Below are 16,492 nucleotides of genomic sequence, written 5' to 3'. Positions count from 1 at the left end.
TGTTCAATTTGAGCCCTGTCCATGTCTTGTGCCATGATTGCCCCGTTCCTCACAGCTTTAAGTAGGACATGGCCTTAGATGGGATACAAATTGAGAGAGCTTTTCCCCAGGCCTCTGCATGGTAGTTTTGAAATGGATAAAGCAATCGTCTTTGTCTTCTGTACTACCATACATGTCTTCTAAAGTGTCCAGGCAATCCTGGGCAGTAGCATCAGGCTTGGAAAGGGTCAGAGACATTACTGCATCAAGGGCAGGGGCAGGCAAACTCTCTACCACCCTCGTCATTTTCTCCAGCTCAGTGCATTGCCATTCTTGTAGCATCTGAAGGGCCAAGACCATTCAGTGATCAAATTCCTTCTCTCCTGGTGGGGTGGGCTCAACTACTGAGAATACTCCCAACCTCTTTTATGGGCTGGTAGAATAATGGGGCTGCAGGTACTTTCCAAATCCTTCCCTATGGTACCAATTAGAGATGTGAATCGGAACCGGAATCGGTTCGGATTCCGGTTCTGATTCACATGTGAGGTTTTTTTCATCGGGCCCGATCGCGGTTTTGTTTATTGGCTGCGCCCGAGCCAATAAACAAAAAACCCACCCCGACCCTTTAAAACTAATCCCTTTGCTTCCCCCATCCTCCCGACCCCCCCCCCCCCAAAAAACATTTTACAGGTACCTGGTGGTCCAGTGGGGGTCCCGGGAGCGATCTCCCGTTCTCGGGCCGTCGGCTGCCACTAATAAAAATGGCGCCGATGGCCTTTGCCCTTACCATGTGACAGAGTATCCGTGCCATTGGCCAGCCCCTGTCACATGGGAGGGAGCACTGGATGGCCGGCGCCATCTTTAAAAATGGTGCGGGCCATCCAGTACTCCTACCATGTGACAGGGGCCGGCCAATGGCACAGATACCCTGTCACATGGTAAGGGCAAAGGGTCATCGGCGCCATTTTGATTAGTGGCAGCCGACGGCCCGGGAGCGGGAGATCGCTCCCGGGACCCCCACTGGACCACCAGGTACCTGTAAAATGTTTTTGGGGGGGTCGGGTGGGTGGGGGAAGCAAAGGGATTAGTTTTAAAGGGTCGGGGTGGGTTTAGGGGTTATTTTTGTGTGCCGTTTTTCCCGCCCTCCCCCAAAACGATAAGAGAACCCCCATGATCAATATCGTGGGGTTTTCCTATCGTTTTGGGGGAGCCCCTGATTTCTGACGATTTTGAAAATATCGACGATATTTTCAATCGTCCGAAGCCCGATTCACATCCCTAGTACCAATCAGTGTGTTAGGGGAATAGGCTGGCTGACCTGCCTGGGGTAGAAGCCCTGCTACATCCAGCAGAGTTTTTCCTTCACTTCCTAATAGGACCTGTAATTTTTCTAGCCAACTGCTATAAGGCTTGGATAGAACATCCACTCTCCCACTAGGGTTAAGGGGAACTGACACTTTACTCCCCATAGTGACTAAGGGAACAGATACCTCTTCTCCCAGCAAAGCTGTAAGGGGTTATTTGTTAGGATCTAAATCCATAGAGCAAGTACAGAAAACTTTCACATTCCCCTGTCATCATCAAAAAATCTCCCCCTAACCTTTAATTGCCCCAACACCTGGAGTTCTTCTACGGTCTGCTCAATGGCAGCTGATTCCATGTCCTTGGGGACACCATTCACCAATATAGCCCGTGACAAGTTAACCCCCTCACCTCTACACCAATTTTTCAACACCAACACATCCTTAGCATCCATTTTTCCACAATCTGTCAGTCTTGTTCACAGTAAAAATAAAATCAAAACTAATCAAATTGATCCTAGTGGGTGCCTCCAAACATTTATGTAACACCCCCTTGACCGCTTACCTTGCAGGGTGTTTCTGGGTCTGGGACTGGACCTGGTGGGGGCCTCCCCTAGGGCAGATTCTGTTGCTGCCTCTACCTAGGAAAGAAGGTGTTAGTGGGTGGGATTTCCCTCCCTTCAGCCCAGGAAAACAAATAGATCTGTGAACAAGGCTGGCAGTATGTACAAATATATACAGGTTTATTAGACTATATAAGTATATACATTTTTACATGATTATGTGCATCGCTAATAGGATGTCAAACACCACACTTATCTACTCATGGTCAATAGTCTCAGGCCACACAACTATATACATTTCTACAAGAACATTTAATTTTTGGCAATTTGGGGTTGTTGGCCCCCACAGTATATCACCGTATAGATGGGACCTCTTGCTTTCCCGCTTAATCAAGTATTATTATTATCCTTCCCCTTTTTTCCCAAGACTGGGTTGGTGGGCAGAGTTAGCATGGGGGGGCATCTATTGTATCTAAACCACTGCCAGCTCCTCAGTGCCTCTTCTGTTCCACTGAAAAGTCTGTGCCAATGCTAGGGTCCATGGCCTCCTGGGGACCTGACTCTACCTCCCAGTCTATTGCTGGGGTCCACACCCTCCTTGAGGACCCAACCTTGCCTCCTGGAATGCTGATGGGTTCCACAGTTTCTTAGGGGACGCTCGATTTGCCACTGGGGTCCTTACCCTCCGGAGACATTGCTTGATTTGCCACTGGGGTCCATATCCTCCTGGGGAATCCAGGGTCATCTCCCGATTGGCTGCTGGGGTCCTCTTCCTCTTGGAGGACCACTTGATCTGCTACTGGGTTCCATACCCTTCTAGGGGACCACTCCACCTCCTGATCTGCCACTGTCCTTCAATTCTTCTCCCTTGGTAGAAGGGTTTTCCCTGGCTTTGGTTTACAGCTCCACTAGGTGCATGGCTTGTTTAGCATTCAGTGATTCAGGCTCTCCACAGTCTCAGCTTTCAGTAATTTTAGCTCCGCTGAGCTCATGTCCAGTCATTTGCTGTTGCCCAGCCTGGATGGGTACCTTCTCTCAGCCAAAAGGCAGGCAGGGCCATGGAAAGAGAATGTGTGCACACCCCTCCATCCTGCCTGGCCTTTTTTATTTCTGTTGTCTGAGAACTGGGTACCCAAGGGTCTGACTCCTCTTATTAGTCAGGGTAAAAATCTGTTTGCTTCCTAGGTTTGGTTTTTCAGTGCAATTCTCTCATAAATCCCTCTCTCATTCAGAATTCTCCAATGTAGGACTTTTCTAGTCATAGTTCTGTAATTTAGGATTTTGTTATCCTTTGATTTAAAGTGATATTTCACTGCAAGTTACCAATAGTGGTTCAGGTTGGCTGTGACATGCAAATCCCCTACCTAAATCTCTGATGCATCTATTCAATGGTCATTTAAGCACCTTCACAGTAAGAGGTCTATCAACCTTTTCAATCTCATTCTAGATTTCTTGGGCTGGTGGCTCATGTTACGTAGCTGCATTGTCCTCTTTTTTTTCTCTGCTGCAGTTCACTTAAATGGTAGCTTCTCTTTAACCTCTGTCTCCCTTGGGAGGTGGGTTTCACTTATTTATTTGTTTATTTATTTATTTAAAAGCATGTATTGCCTGCCCCTCCAAAATTCCGGGCAGGGTACAATAAAAATGTTCACAGCAGAGACTCATCCTCTAGCATTAGCCCACCAAAGTCTTTCTGACTGTGACTCCTACAAGCTATCCAACTGGTTCTTAATATCTCACAGTGCTGTTGTTTAACTTACTTCTTAACTACATATATGCAGTATATATATCCAATGCACCCTCTTCCTCATTCCTTTCTAATGTACCCTCTTCCTATCTATTTAATTGGATGGCATGGGGTGACATTGGTTTGGAATGCATGCTGAGTAACTTTTTTGTATAAAACAATGGGCCGGATTTTAAAAGGGTTACGAGCATAAGGTACGCGCGTAACCCTTTTAAAACCCTCCTGCCCGCGCCGAGCCTATATTGCATAGGCTTCTGGCGTGCGCAAAGCCCCGGGATGCATGTAAGTCCCGGGGCTTTCTTGGGGTGGGCGTGCGGGGGCGTAACGCGGTCGGCACGTCATCCGGGGGGTGGTGCCGTGGGCGTGGTTTCGGCCTGGGGGCGTTCCAGGGGCGTGGCCGTGGCCTCCGGACCAGAACACGGCGCATGGCAGCCGGCCCGGCGTGCGCAAAGTTACGCCTGCTTCGAGCAAGCGTAACTTCTGCGACAGAGCTGGGGGGGGTTTAGATAGGGCCAGGGGGGGTTAGGTAGGGGGGGGTTAGGTAGGGGGGGGGAGGCGGAAGGAAAATTCCCTCCGAGGCCGCTCCGATTTCGGAGCGGCCTCAGAGGGAACAGCCAGCGCGCGCAGGGCTCGGCGCACGTAAGTTGCACAAATGTGTACCCCCTTGCGTGCGCCGACCCCGGATTTTTGTTCGCACCTGCATAGAATTATAAAATCTACCCCACATGTATAGTTTTGAAAATGCAAAATTATATGCATTGTTGCCCCCATAACAGGCTTTTCTTCAGTCTTTGTAAATGCAGGATGGTCTCAGTTCCCTGACTTCTTAGGGATAAAGAAATTTCTTTGTGTGTGTGTGTGGATGGGGGATATCAGTTATGTTGCCCTCTGATTGAGAACAAACACCACCTTAAGATGTTGCTGGGTCAAGTGAGCAGGATCCAGCTTAAAGGCTGAATAATGTGGCAGCACTGGAGGAAGGAGAAGCATGAATGGTAACCAGACTCCACAATTTTGAGGACCCAACGTCCTTGGTAATCTTCTACCATTCTTCCAGGAGAAGGTGAATCATCCCCCCTACTAGAGGTATTGAGGTCTGAGGGTTGAGACCAGTCAAAATCTAGACCCAAGCTTTGGCTGTTGTCTCTTGCATTGACATCCATGATGTGCTATTATAGAAGCAAAGGTGTTACTCAGTAGAGCAAAAGCGCTATGAGCAGGGACAGAAGGGTCCTTTTGGTGTTGTCAGATGGCATCACCCCATCTGTCAGGGCTAATTCATCCTGCTGTATATGAAGAACCCCATTTACAGTAAGCAAACTTGTTTTACTGCACAAATATTTCTAAATTTGATGATGATCGGCAATATTAATGTTGCCATTAGATATTCACAGAATGATTTGGCTAAAGCTTATGACAAAATGGGTGCTAGCTTCATTCTGTTTAATAATTGGTTTTATTTAAAATTTCTTATTAATCACATCCCTAGTTCAAACAAGCTGACTGAAGGGATGTATAATATATTCATAATGATCTTAAGTTCAAAAAAACTCAAACCAAAACCAACTAAAATTAATAAAAACCCAAAAAGTTAAAATCAAAATGACATGAAAAACATAAAAGAAGAGTTCGAAAACCTTACAAGTGAACAACCAAACATGAAACATGGCCCAATATATTAACTTATCATTGAGAAAAAAAGCCAAGTTTTGACCTTCTTACAGAATACAAGATAATTGTGATCTTTTGAAATCACAATCAGCAGTAAATTCCATAAGGCTGGTGCAACAGTTAAAAAATCCCTTGCTCATAGCAGAATCAGTCTCATTTCTTTAAAAGAGGAAACAGTTAATAAAGCCCTCTGACTCAACCTCATCTAATGCCTCAGGATGTAACAGTTTAATTTGTCACAAAAATAATCTGGGCCTAAGCCCCACAGAGCAAGAAAGTTTAAAACAATAATCTTAAACTGCACCAAATCCTTAAATGAAAACCAGTGCAGAGCAAGTAACACTGGAGAAGCAGCCGCCCTCCGAGGACACCCAGTCACCAACTGAGCTGCAACATTTTGAACCACTTGTAGCCGATGTGTGTCTTTCAGGGAAGCCCACATGCAGGCCATTCTAGTTGTCCAATTCAGAAGTAACCATAGCTTGAATTATGGTTTTTAAAAGCCTGAGCATCCAAAAAAACAAAGATTTTTTAAAATTGTTTTAACTTTACAAGAAAGATTCCATAATGACTGAGAGAGAAAAAAAATAGTCTAGGAGAATTCCTGGGTCCTTAACCACAGAAATAGATTTTATTACCTCTAACTTTCACCTTAATAGAGAGGGAGAAGTGTCAATAACCAGTCTTCTGATCTTTATTAAATTCTATTTTCTTAGGGGTAGATTTTATAACATGCATGTGCGGCCTACATATGTGCGCGATTTTATAACATGCATGCGCATGTTATAAAATCCGGGGTCGGCGTGCGCAAGGGGGTGCACAATTGTGCACCTTGCGTGCGCCGAGCCGCGCTGCCTTCCTCCGTTCCCTCCCACTAGCCTGACCTTCCCACCCCTTCCCCTAGCCTTTTCCCCCCTAGCCCTACTCTAATCCCCCCCCAAAAGTTTTATCCTACCTTTTGCGTCTGCCTCAGGGCAGGCACAAGTTGCGCACTCTGGCAGGCTGCCTGCATGCAATCCCTCGTCACAGCGGCAATGGCCGCTCTGTTGCAGGCCTCTGGCCCCGCCCATTCCCCGTCCCGGGACTTACATGCATCCAAGGTCGTTATGTGCGCCGCCGGGCCTTTTGAAAATCCGGCCCTTAGTGTTCAACACATTTACTTTCCAGAAACTAATCAGAAATTTTGATAAGATTACAATTCAATTGAAAAATAGCCTTTGACTTATCTTCACCGAATGAGATGGCAATTTGTATGTCATCTGCGTAAAAATACACCCTTAAATCTAGCATTCAAAAAATTCTTCCTTAAGATTGCAAGATTATGTTAAATAAAAGTGGTGATAAAGGGGGTTCCCTGAGGTACCCCAGAGTGTTCAATTCTATTGGGGCTGATGAATGACCCTTTTACAGATATTCTAGTTTTTCTTCTTGACAAAAAGCATCAATTCATTTTAGGACAGAGTCCTCCAAGCTTAAAACTCAACATCTGTCTGAAAGAACTGAGTAGTCAACCAGTTCGAAAAGCAGAAGCGACGTCCAACAGAATCTACAGTCTCTTGTCCCCATCAATCCAGCATAAACTATCATCACAGTCAGATACTAATATTCTCTCTGTACTGTGTTCAGTCCGGACTTGATTAGGATCTAATCCTCCTGATTTCTCCAAAAACGATGCTAAGTATTGAGTTTCTGCTCTCTCTAGTTTTAGCAAGAAATGGAATGCTGGCTACTGATCTATAACTAAAACAGTCACAGGCATCCATTGAGGGTTTCTTCAAAATAGGATTTATAATAGAAGTTCGGAAGATGGATGGAATCATCCTTTCCAAAAGAGAGCCATTAATTAACTTTAGTAAGAAAACCAAGATTTCATTTGAAAGACCCTTCACTAACGGGTAGATTTTCAAACAGCGCAATTTGGCGTACTTTTGTTGGCGCATCAGGCGCCAACAAAAGTACGCTGGATTTTAATAGATACGCGCGTAGCCGCGCAAATCCTGGATCGGCGCGCGCAAGGCTACCGATTCCGTATAGCCGGCGCGCGCCGAGCCGCGCAGCCTACCTCCGTTCCCTCCGAGGCCACTCCGAAATCGGAGCGGCCTCGGAGGGAACTTTCGGAGCTCCAAAATCGGAGCGGCCTCGGAGGGAACTTTCTTTTGCCCTCCCCTCACCTTCCCCTCCCTTCCCCTACCTAACCCACCCCCCCCGGCCCTGTCTAAACCCCCCCTTACCTTTGTCGGGGGATTTACGCCTCTCGGAGGGAGACGTAAATCCCCGCGTGCCAGCGGGCCGCTAGCGCGCCGGGACGCAACCTGGGGGCGGGTCCGGAGGGCACGGCCACGCCCCCGGACCGCCCCGGGCCGTAACCACGCCCCCGGACCCGCCCCCGAAACGCTACATCCCACCCCGAAAACGCCGCGTGGATCGGGCCCGCCCCCGACACGCCCCCCTCGGAAAAGCCCGGGACTTACGCGAGTCCCGGGGCTCTGCGCGAGCCGGTAGGCCTATGTAAAATAGGCGCACCAGCGCGCAGGGCCCTGCTCGCGTAAATCCGGGCGGATTTACGCGAGCAGGGCTCTTAAAATCCGACCCTAAGTAAGCTGTACAAGGGTCAATCCAGAAAAACATAGATCCTACACTAGCTAATATTTTTTAGATTCAAAAAATATTAATCATCTGAAATATCCCAATTTTAATGGGACATTTCCATCTATATTATCACTCAATGCCTCTGGCCAATTACATCCATGGCCTCTCTTAATAGCTCACTTTTTATCCAAATTGACAAATAAGTTAGTTAATTTGGTCATAAAATGATTAGGAAAAGTCTCACAATCTGGAGTAACTGATTGACGTTTTACCCTATCAAATCTGTCCCAAACAAATTATTTTCCTATAAAACAAAAACCCTCTTCCTAGGTCTATTTTCAGCTTTCCTAAAAACAGTTGAAAAAACCTTCTTAGATTCTAAGATTTCTTTATAATAATTAGCCAAGACACGCCTTTGTTTCTTAATAGCCAATTCTGTATATTTTACGCATCTCCTCATTAAACCTCATAGCTTTCTTTTTAAAAGATGCAAATTTTCTGTAAATCAACATTTTTAGCTCTCTTCTTTCTTATAGGTTTCCATAGGGAGATGTCATCTAATCTCTCCAGTACTGTTTGATTCCAGCTATTAGTCATAGATTCACAGAAATCATTAATGTCTAGTTCTAATTATTCCATTAATTTATCATTAAAATCTTTTTGATTTGTTTTACTTTTGATCATCTGGTTTGATCCTGTTTCCAATTTACTCAAGCCTACTTGAACCTGATTAAAACTCTCAAAAGAACACAATAGAAGCCGGTGGTCAGACTAAAAAACTATATCCCATAATCTTTGCTTTACATTCACCTATCAGACTTCTAGGAGCAAAAATCAAATCCAACGTATGACCTACTTTATGATTAGAGAAATCTACTAATAGTTCCAAACCAATACTTTTTAAAAGAAATAAATCCCTAGGCAAAATCTACATGGCAGATCATTACAATGCAAATTCAAATCCTCTAAAAGCAGCAAATTGAGGAATTTTAAAGCAATTTCTGAGATAAAATCTAGCAAAGAATTTATTTTAATCTGATTAATACTTGGAGGGCAATAGATTACCAACAGAATAATAATACAGCCTCCAAAAATTATAGAAGTAAACATTCACGACTTTTTAGACCACCTGATTTAATTGAGATGCAATCTATTTGACCTATAAACAACTGCCACTTTACCTCCTCTTTTCTAACCAGGGAGAGAAAAAAAATTTAATAATCCCTAAGGCAAATTTTGAAAAGAAGAATGCCCCCTTTCACAGACAGCTAAGTTTCAGTAATAAAAATAATATCCAGTTTTTCTTCTAAAATTAAATCATGAGTTTTCAAGGTTTTGTTTTGTCAGAGCAAGAATTTAATAACAAATACATAAAAACACCTTGAGACATCATGTGGCCCATATTCAGAGAAACCAAAGATGTAAAACTCATTCAACATCTCTCCTTCCCAATCTATTTCTGGATCCCAAATAACAATTATAATATATTCCTTGACCCATGATAAAAAAAAATAAAATCAACATTCACCCAGTAAATCTCAGTCACTTTCCAGCCTATGATTCTGAGACACAAGCCAACAACCCTCTTCATCCCTCCAAGAGGTGCTCACCTTAGGCACAAGCTAGATTTAAAGGGCTGCACAATAGTGTCAGCAGTGATATCATAAATGGGCAGTCCTTTGCTTTCTCACAGTGATCAGAGCTGGAGTCAGCATTCAGCGTTCAGAGGCCCACTTCAAGATAGAACAGAGAGCCCGGACCGGATGGATAATGCAGCCTCTATTTGTCCCCAGCCTCCCCAGGGTAGTGTAATGGCACAATAACATATTTCCTATTATCCGTGTGTCTTGGCCCATGGCTATGGCTTGGTAACTCATCTGTGGAAGCTTGGCATTGAAGCTGTGGTATGAGCACACTCTGAACTTTCTCTTAATCATATCCAGGAATTTTTCAAGGCATGGCAAGAGGTATAATGATTAGATAATGTATCTGTTGCGATTCCTGGCCGAGGTAGTCCCCGGCCAGGACCTCCTACCGTTCAGACAGGTCCCTCCTCCGGAGGCCGCGGATCGTGCAGACCGCGGCACATTCTTCCCGGCGCCTCAATGAGCAGCGTTGGGGAGAACACGGCAGGCTCCGCCCCTTAAAGGGGCTGTGGCGGGAAGGTCGGGCCGGCCCCGGATGATGACGTCAGCTCCCGGGGAGATTTAAACCTCTCCCTGGGAATCTTCAGGTGCCTTGCAACGAGGTTCCTGCTTTACTGCTTTGGCGTTCTCTTTGACCCTGTCTAGCCTGCTTTACCTGCCTTGACCCTGCCTGGACCCGGACTCTGTTTTGCTTGCTGCCTGCCTTGACCCTGCCTGGACCCGGACTCTGTTTTGCTTGCTGCCTGCCTTGACCCTGCCTGGACCCGGACTCTGTTTTGATTGCTGCCTGCCTTGACCCTGCCTGGACCTGGACTCCTTTTTGCTTGCCGCCTGCCTTAACCCTGCCTGGACCAGGACTCTGTTTGCTTGCCGTCTGCCTTGACCCTGCCTCGACTCAGATTCTGCTTGTTGGCCATTTACCTTGACTCTACCCCTAGGCTATTCTGCTCCACCTTCCGGAGAGGAGTTCATCAGGACCTTTCCTCGGTGAGTACCCTCCGGACCAAGGGTCCACAGTAGAACAGAAGTAGAACAGTATCTGTTAAACTTGAGAAGACAAATCAACAGTTCAGATCTTAAAGAAGCTTTTGTCTGCTGATAAAGGTCACCTTTAACTACCCAGTAACTTGCAGGTCTACTCTTCCTCTTCAGTTCTGATCTGCTCCATCATTGAATGCACCTTGAAAGAAGAAAAACTGGTTTCCACTTGCATTCTCTTTTGTTAGCCCATCATTGCTCCTCTTTAATTTAGTTGGTCTACAGATGGCCAGGATTTATTAATCTATACAGGACTGTGTTGCAAGTGCGGGGGCGTGGTCGCTTCTCAAGGGAGATTGTGAGCCCCTGGATAACAGCGCGGCTCAGGGAGGAGCCCCAAGACACACACGAGAGGTGAGCAAATACAAGCACGGGCAGAGCAGGAGCAAGACTGGGCTGAAGACAAGGCAAGGAAAATCTGGAACAGGAACAAGGCAGGCTCAGCCCTCCACTGGACCTACACGCACCAATGAGACCCAGCAATGCAATGCTGGTCTCTGGAGTAGCCCTCCGGCCACTTGATAGCCCTTCCGGACCCGCCGCTTGGGAACGACGAGTGCGTGAGGCCAGACGGAGGCTGAGGAAAGGAACAAGGTGAAAACAGTAACTAGAAGACTCAGGATACTTGGTGGACTCAGACTAGGTTTCAGGTTACTCCGAGGTCTCAGGCAAAGATTCAGGATACTTGGAGGTTTCAGGCAAGGGTTCAGGATTCTTGAAGGTTTCAGGCAAGGGTTCAAGATTCAGGAGAAAGTACTGGGTGAGTGCTGAATCACAGCGCACCCTACACAGCCATCCATGGCTGGTTGCGGACCATGCCGAAGGAGAAGCAGACTCCAGACGAAGCAGTGGAACTTGAAGCCAGGACATGACGAAGATTCAGGAGAGGTCTGCACTGGGGCGGCCTTACACAGCCACCTGTGGCTGAAGCAGAGCAGGTTCTGGCAGAGACTTGGGAATGGATGGAAGCAGGCACAAGGCACTCCGAAGACCGGGACAGGATTCTAGACTCAGGATTCAGGAGCTTGGCATTAAAAACAGGAGCCTTCCGGAGGCTTGCGCTGCAGACAAGAAGGTAGGCCTTGAACCATGAGGCGCCCTATACAGCCCCCCATGGGCTATTCATGGACCACAACAGTGGCATGCCAGGAAAGGTGAATATAGGAACCTGGAAGCTGGACGAAGAGCTGGAGATGAGGAAGACGGGTTCAGGGCTGGAACATCAGACTTCAGGGACATCTGGAACAAAGAACAAGCAATGAAGGAGCTCCAATGAGGGATGAGACCAGGAACATGAAGAATGTAGAACAAAGATCCATCAAGACACAGGAAGAACACGGAGGACCTGGACCGGAAGGAAGACCACAGACGCTGTGAAGACCGGATCCGAAGGCCCTGAGGAACAGAAGCAGGGTCTTTTTATAGGGCTGGTCCAGGCAAGAGTGGATGACATCATCAGCGAGGGCCACGGGGCTTTTTCCGCCGCTGGCCCTTTAATAGAAGAGAAGAGGCACGCGCTCGTGCTTAAGAAGGTCAGAAGAGCAGAAGCCTGCGGTGGCGTCCTGCCAAGTGGGAAGAAGAAGCAGGCAGCAGCGGCAGCACCCCTGCCACGGAGGCAACAGGCAGCAGCGGCTTCATGCCGCGATGAGGAAATCCCGCCAGGAGGCTAGGAGCCGCGAAGAAGAAGGAGCAGCAGTCCAGGCAGCGGCGCTGGGACCGCGGAGGCACCGGCACAGCAGCAGCCTCCGGGCCACACGGAGGACGGCGGTGGAAGCAGCCTGCCGCCGGAGGTAAGGGACTGCCTGCGTCTAGGCCCGCAGGCAGAATCCCAACAGACTGGGTCTGGCTTAATATCAAAATCCAGAGACTGCTGCATTAATGGACAATTTCTGCCTAAGCCTCTTCACTTTCAGGTGCAACTGCCTCTGTTAGTTCTCACCTGACCCAGCTCTGACACTTTCTGGAAGGTGTGAATAATATGTAGGCCTAGTTTTTAATGTCTCCGTACATTACCTTGGACCTTATAGACAGGCGTTTTATTAAGTATAACTAAATAAATAGGGTCCTTAGGGACAGGCTGAGTCCAGCTGGGTTTACCTCATTGCATCAATCGAGCCATCTGGGCGCAGAACCCATGTGCACAGTGTGGAAGTGGCTGAGCAGATATATTTGATACAAAAATAACTTAAGCCTATTAGAAATATTTTAATAAATTAACCACTAATGGTGAAATATGTGAATAGGAGTGTGCACCTGAAGTCCAATCAATGCAGAAAGCAACGCTTCATTCAACTTGCCCAATGTGATTTATATGGTATGATAAGTTAATCATCCTCTTTCTCTTGTAATTATATTTCATGCTTTGGTATTGATCCACTCTGCATGGACTCTAAAGACAAACATAGCAACACCATCTGCCTGCTGTCTGTGGCTACCACTCCTGTAGCCCTTTAGCTGTGGCTACGGTAAGGATGACTTACCATCTCCCTAACAGAGATGCATTAAGACTGCAGTAATGTCCTCCACTAGTATCTCGTCACTATTGACAGAACAGATCAGCACTAAATGTGAAATATAAATGCCATGACATCCTTTGTAATGGAATTTCAAAGAAGGATGCCACAGGTCCATCATGCATTTATCTTATCTGGCCCCACAGTGGAATTCCCTTCAGTGCCTTCTCTCCGAGCAAGTCAGAGTGATTCCCTAATGCTCAGGAACACAACTGAATTAATAGGAAAAGCTAGGAAACAGACCCAGGATGCAGAGTATTCACTCATTCATACCAAAACTGCATGAAATTAGTAGAATGTGCATCATATCTCCTGTTCCTTTGGGCTTTCATCTCTACTGGAACCTGCACCAATCCAACTAGGCTTATGAAGGTTTCATATTTAACACAGCCACCATATGTGAAGGAACTGCTCTAACTATGTACCCTGTAGTATGCACGCATGCCACAGCCTATTTTTCCAAGTGGGGATTTCTGGACCTGAACCATCTGCCTCTTAGCCAGGGACTCTAGCACTGGAGTTAAAAATACAGCTCCTTTAGCTGTGCTAGTAGAAGATCCCTATCTACTTCAGTCAAGTTGCTCGTATCTATCTCCTTATTATTCCATCTTGTCAAAGGGCTATCACACTATGAATCCACACTCAGAGCTACCTGGGGGGGGGGGGGGTTACCCATTGTTGTATTCCTTCACTTCTCCTTCACCCCTAAACCTTTAAAAATGTACGCAGATGAGATTGCTTCTTTATTCCACCTAGCGAATTTTGCTTTTGAATCCATCTTTTTTATGCCATCTTTTTTATGCCCATTAAACAACACATACAAATGGTCTGACAAATGAAAAACATTGGTCACTTTCAAATAACATAACAGCATTCTATGAACATCCAGAACAAGGAGCTCCACCAACCCACTTCCAGAACTAGACCTCGGATGAAACAAGCCACATCAGGATGAGACGCCAAAGAACTATTCTGAATTTTACCTTGGTATCAAGACAAAGCTGCCATTTGTACTTTGACAGAATTCAGGGCAAGGACCCTTTGCAGACCCTTCTGCAAAAAATAGAAGAAATATCCAGAATTGACGTCTGAATGGTATTAATCCTGTTTCCTTACATGAAACTTCAAAGATCTTCCAGACCCTGAAATAGGCTAAGGAAGCTGAATATTTCCAAGCCTGAAGCAGCATAGCAATCACCTCGTCCCTTACTACTTAACCTTCTCCTCACAAAAGCCAGGCCATGAGAAAGAAGCTAACCTACTGCTCACAAATCACTGGTCCCTGATGCAATAACTCCTGCATGCGATCGAACCTCAAGGGCCCCGCACCCTGAGCTGTACTGACCTGCAAACCATAGCCACCTGCTGGAGACAGAGAAATACAGGAAAGCTGCAGATGGCACAGTTTTTTTATAAGACTGTTTCTAGCAAAGCTTTCATTTTTCTGTCTCCATCTGCTGGTAGGGGAGAAAAATCCATGCGCCTGGATTGGTCCGGTAAGAACGATAAAGAATGAGGCATTAGTGCTGGAACATAGGGGAGAATGTTTCCTATTGAGTACTTCTGCTTCCTTTGGGATCTAATTCCTTGGAATTCTTTCACCTAAGAAGAGGCCATCTCCATACCCTGAATACATTTTCAGACGTCTTAGGAAGGGACCCCAAAATAACAGGTGAAAATGAGAAGTAGGTCAGTCTTTCCTTTAGATCAGTCTTCACAGACTGAAGTAAAATATTTGGTGGCTGAAGTTACGTCAGGCAGATTGACAACTGAATGTGTCTTCTATTCTTTAGATGACAACCCATCAAACTGCCTTCTTCTCAAGGGAACCTCTCATTTGTCAACTTCAAGGTGGCATTCAATACAGTTGCCAGAAGTTCCTGTGAGTATTATAGAGAAGCTCTAGTTTCCAATTCCTGGCTATTGGAGTCACTTCTGCTTGAGTGCTTCACTTGTGCTTCACAAGTTCAAAACAGTAAAATATCACAACTTGCCAGATAACTTATCAGCACCAAGAAAATGCAGAGACTACATAGCAAGCAGCAAAACAGAGTGACAAGGCTGAATGCATTAAGTCAAACTGCAGGTTTTCCAGAAATTCTTCAGTTTGTATAAATTAAATTAAATTGTTTAAATTTAAAAAAAACTAGCACCGGCCTCAGAGCCTGTCACCTCTAGGACTGGAGGGCTGAAGCGATGGGCTACTGGGATACAGAACCTGTCATCCCTAGGCCAGAAGGGTTCAAGTGATGGGTCGATTGCAGATACTGTTTTGTAAATGTATTCTGTTATTTTTATTGTTTTATGCTACCTGTTTTGATCCTGTGCATGTCTGAATTGTAATTGTAATTGGAGGACTGTACTTCTTTGACCTTTCTTTAAAAACTACAATAAAAGCAGTTCTCTGAAAGACTTTACCTCACCATCACTTTTATTTACTTGGAACAGCGTCACTTATTGGTTTCGCACCCTGCTCTTCTCTATGTGCTTCCTTGTATGATTCATGTTTACGCCACAATAACTTTAGAATTGTAATCTGCCATGAAAATGCAGTATTTGAAACTGCCATATTTGTGCGGAATATCAATACTTTTAAATAAAATAAATAAAGAGCCTGTCACCTCTAGGACTGGAGGGCTTGGGATAGACACAGGGATGAAGAGCCTGTCACATCTAACACTGGGAAAGCTCCTGGGATATGTGCAGGGATTCAGAGCCTGCCACCTCTAGGACTGGAAGGCCCAGGGGACGAGTGCCTTGATGTAGAGCCTGCCACCTCTAGGACTGGAAGGCCCAGGGGACGAGTGCCTTGATGTAGAGCCTGCCACCTCTAGGACTGGAAAGCCCAGGGGACGAGTGCGTTGAAGTAGAGCCTGCCACCTCTAGGACTGGAAGGCCCAGGGGACGAGTGCCTTGATGTAGAGCCTGCCACCTCTAGGACTGGAAGGCCCAGGGGACGAGTGCCTTGATGTAGAGCCTGCCACCTCTAGGACTGGAAGGCCCAGGGGACGAGTGCCTTGATGTAGAGCCTGCCACCTCTAGGACTGGAAGGCCCAGGGGACGAGTGCCTTGATGTAGAGCCTGCCACCTCTAGGACTGGAAGGCCCAGGGGACGAGTGCCTTGATGTAGAGCCTGCCACCTCTAGGACTGGAAGGCCCAGGGGACGAGTGCCTTGATGTAGAGCCTGCCACCTCTAGGACTGGAAGGCCCAGGGGACGAGTGCCTTGATGTAGAGCCTGCCACCTCTAGGTCTGGAAGGCCCAGGGGACAAGTGCCTTGATGTAGAGCCTGCCACCTCTAGGACTGGAAGGCCCAGGGGAAGAGTGCCTTGATGTAGAGCCTGCCACCTCTAGGTCTGGAAGGCCCAGGGGACAAGTGCCTTGATGTAGAGCCTGCCACCTCTAGGACTGGAAGGCCCAGGGGACGAGTGCCTTGATGTAGAGC

General features: G+C 46.6%; 1 long non-coding RNA gene across 1 annotated transcript in view; it reads left to right on the top strand.

Annotated features, from left to right (window-relative positions):
• Positions 1-15,427, top strand: part of LOC115091289 — a 55,111-nt gene extending 39,684 nt beyond the window's left edge. Inside the window, exon 3 of the long non-coding RNA XR_003856663.1 lies at positions 14,841-15,427. This is a non-coding gene — a long non-coding RNA (uncharacterized LOC115091289). The remainder of the gene's footprint in view (positions 1-14,840) is intronic.
• Positions 15,428-16,492: the final 1,065 nt, after the last annotated feature.

The sequence above is a fragment of the Rhinatrema bivittatum genome, chromosome 4 (genome assembly GCF_901001135.1).
Source record: "Rhinatrema bivittatum chromosome 4, aRhiBiv1.1, whole genome shotgun sequence".
NCBI classification, from domain to species: domain Eukaryota; kingdom Metazoa; phylum Chordata; class Amphibia; order Gymnophiona; family Rhinatrematidae; genus Rhinatrema; species Rhinatrema bivittatum.
This window is presented reverse-complemented; position numbering and strand designations above follow the sequence as displayed.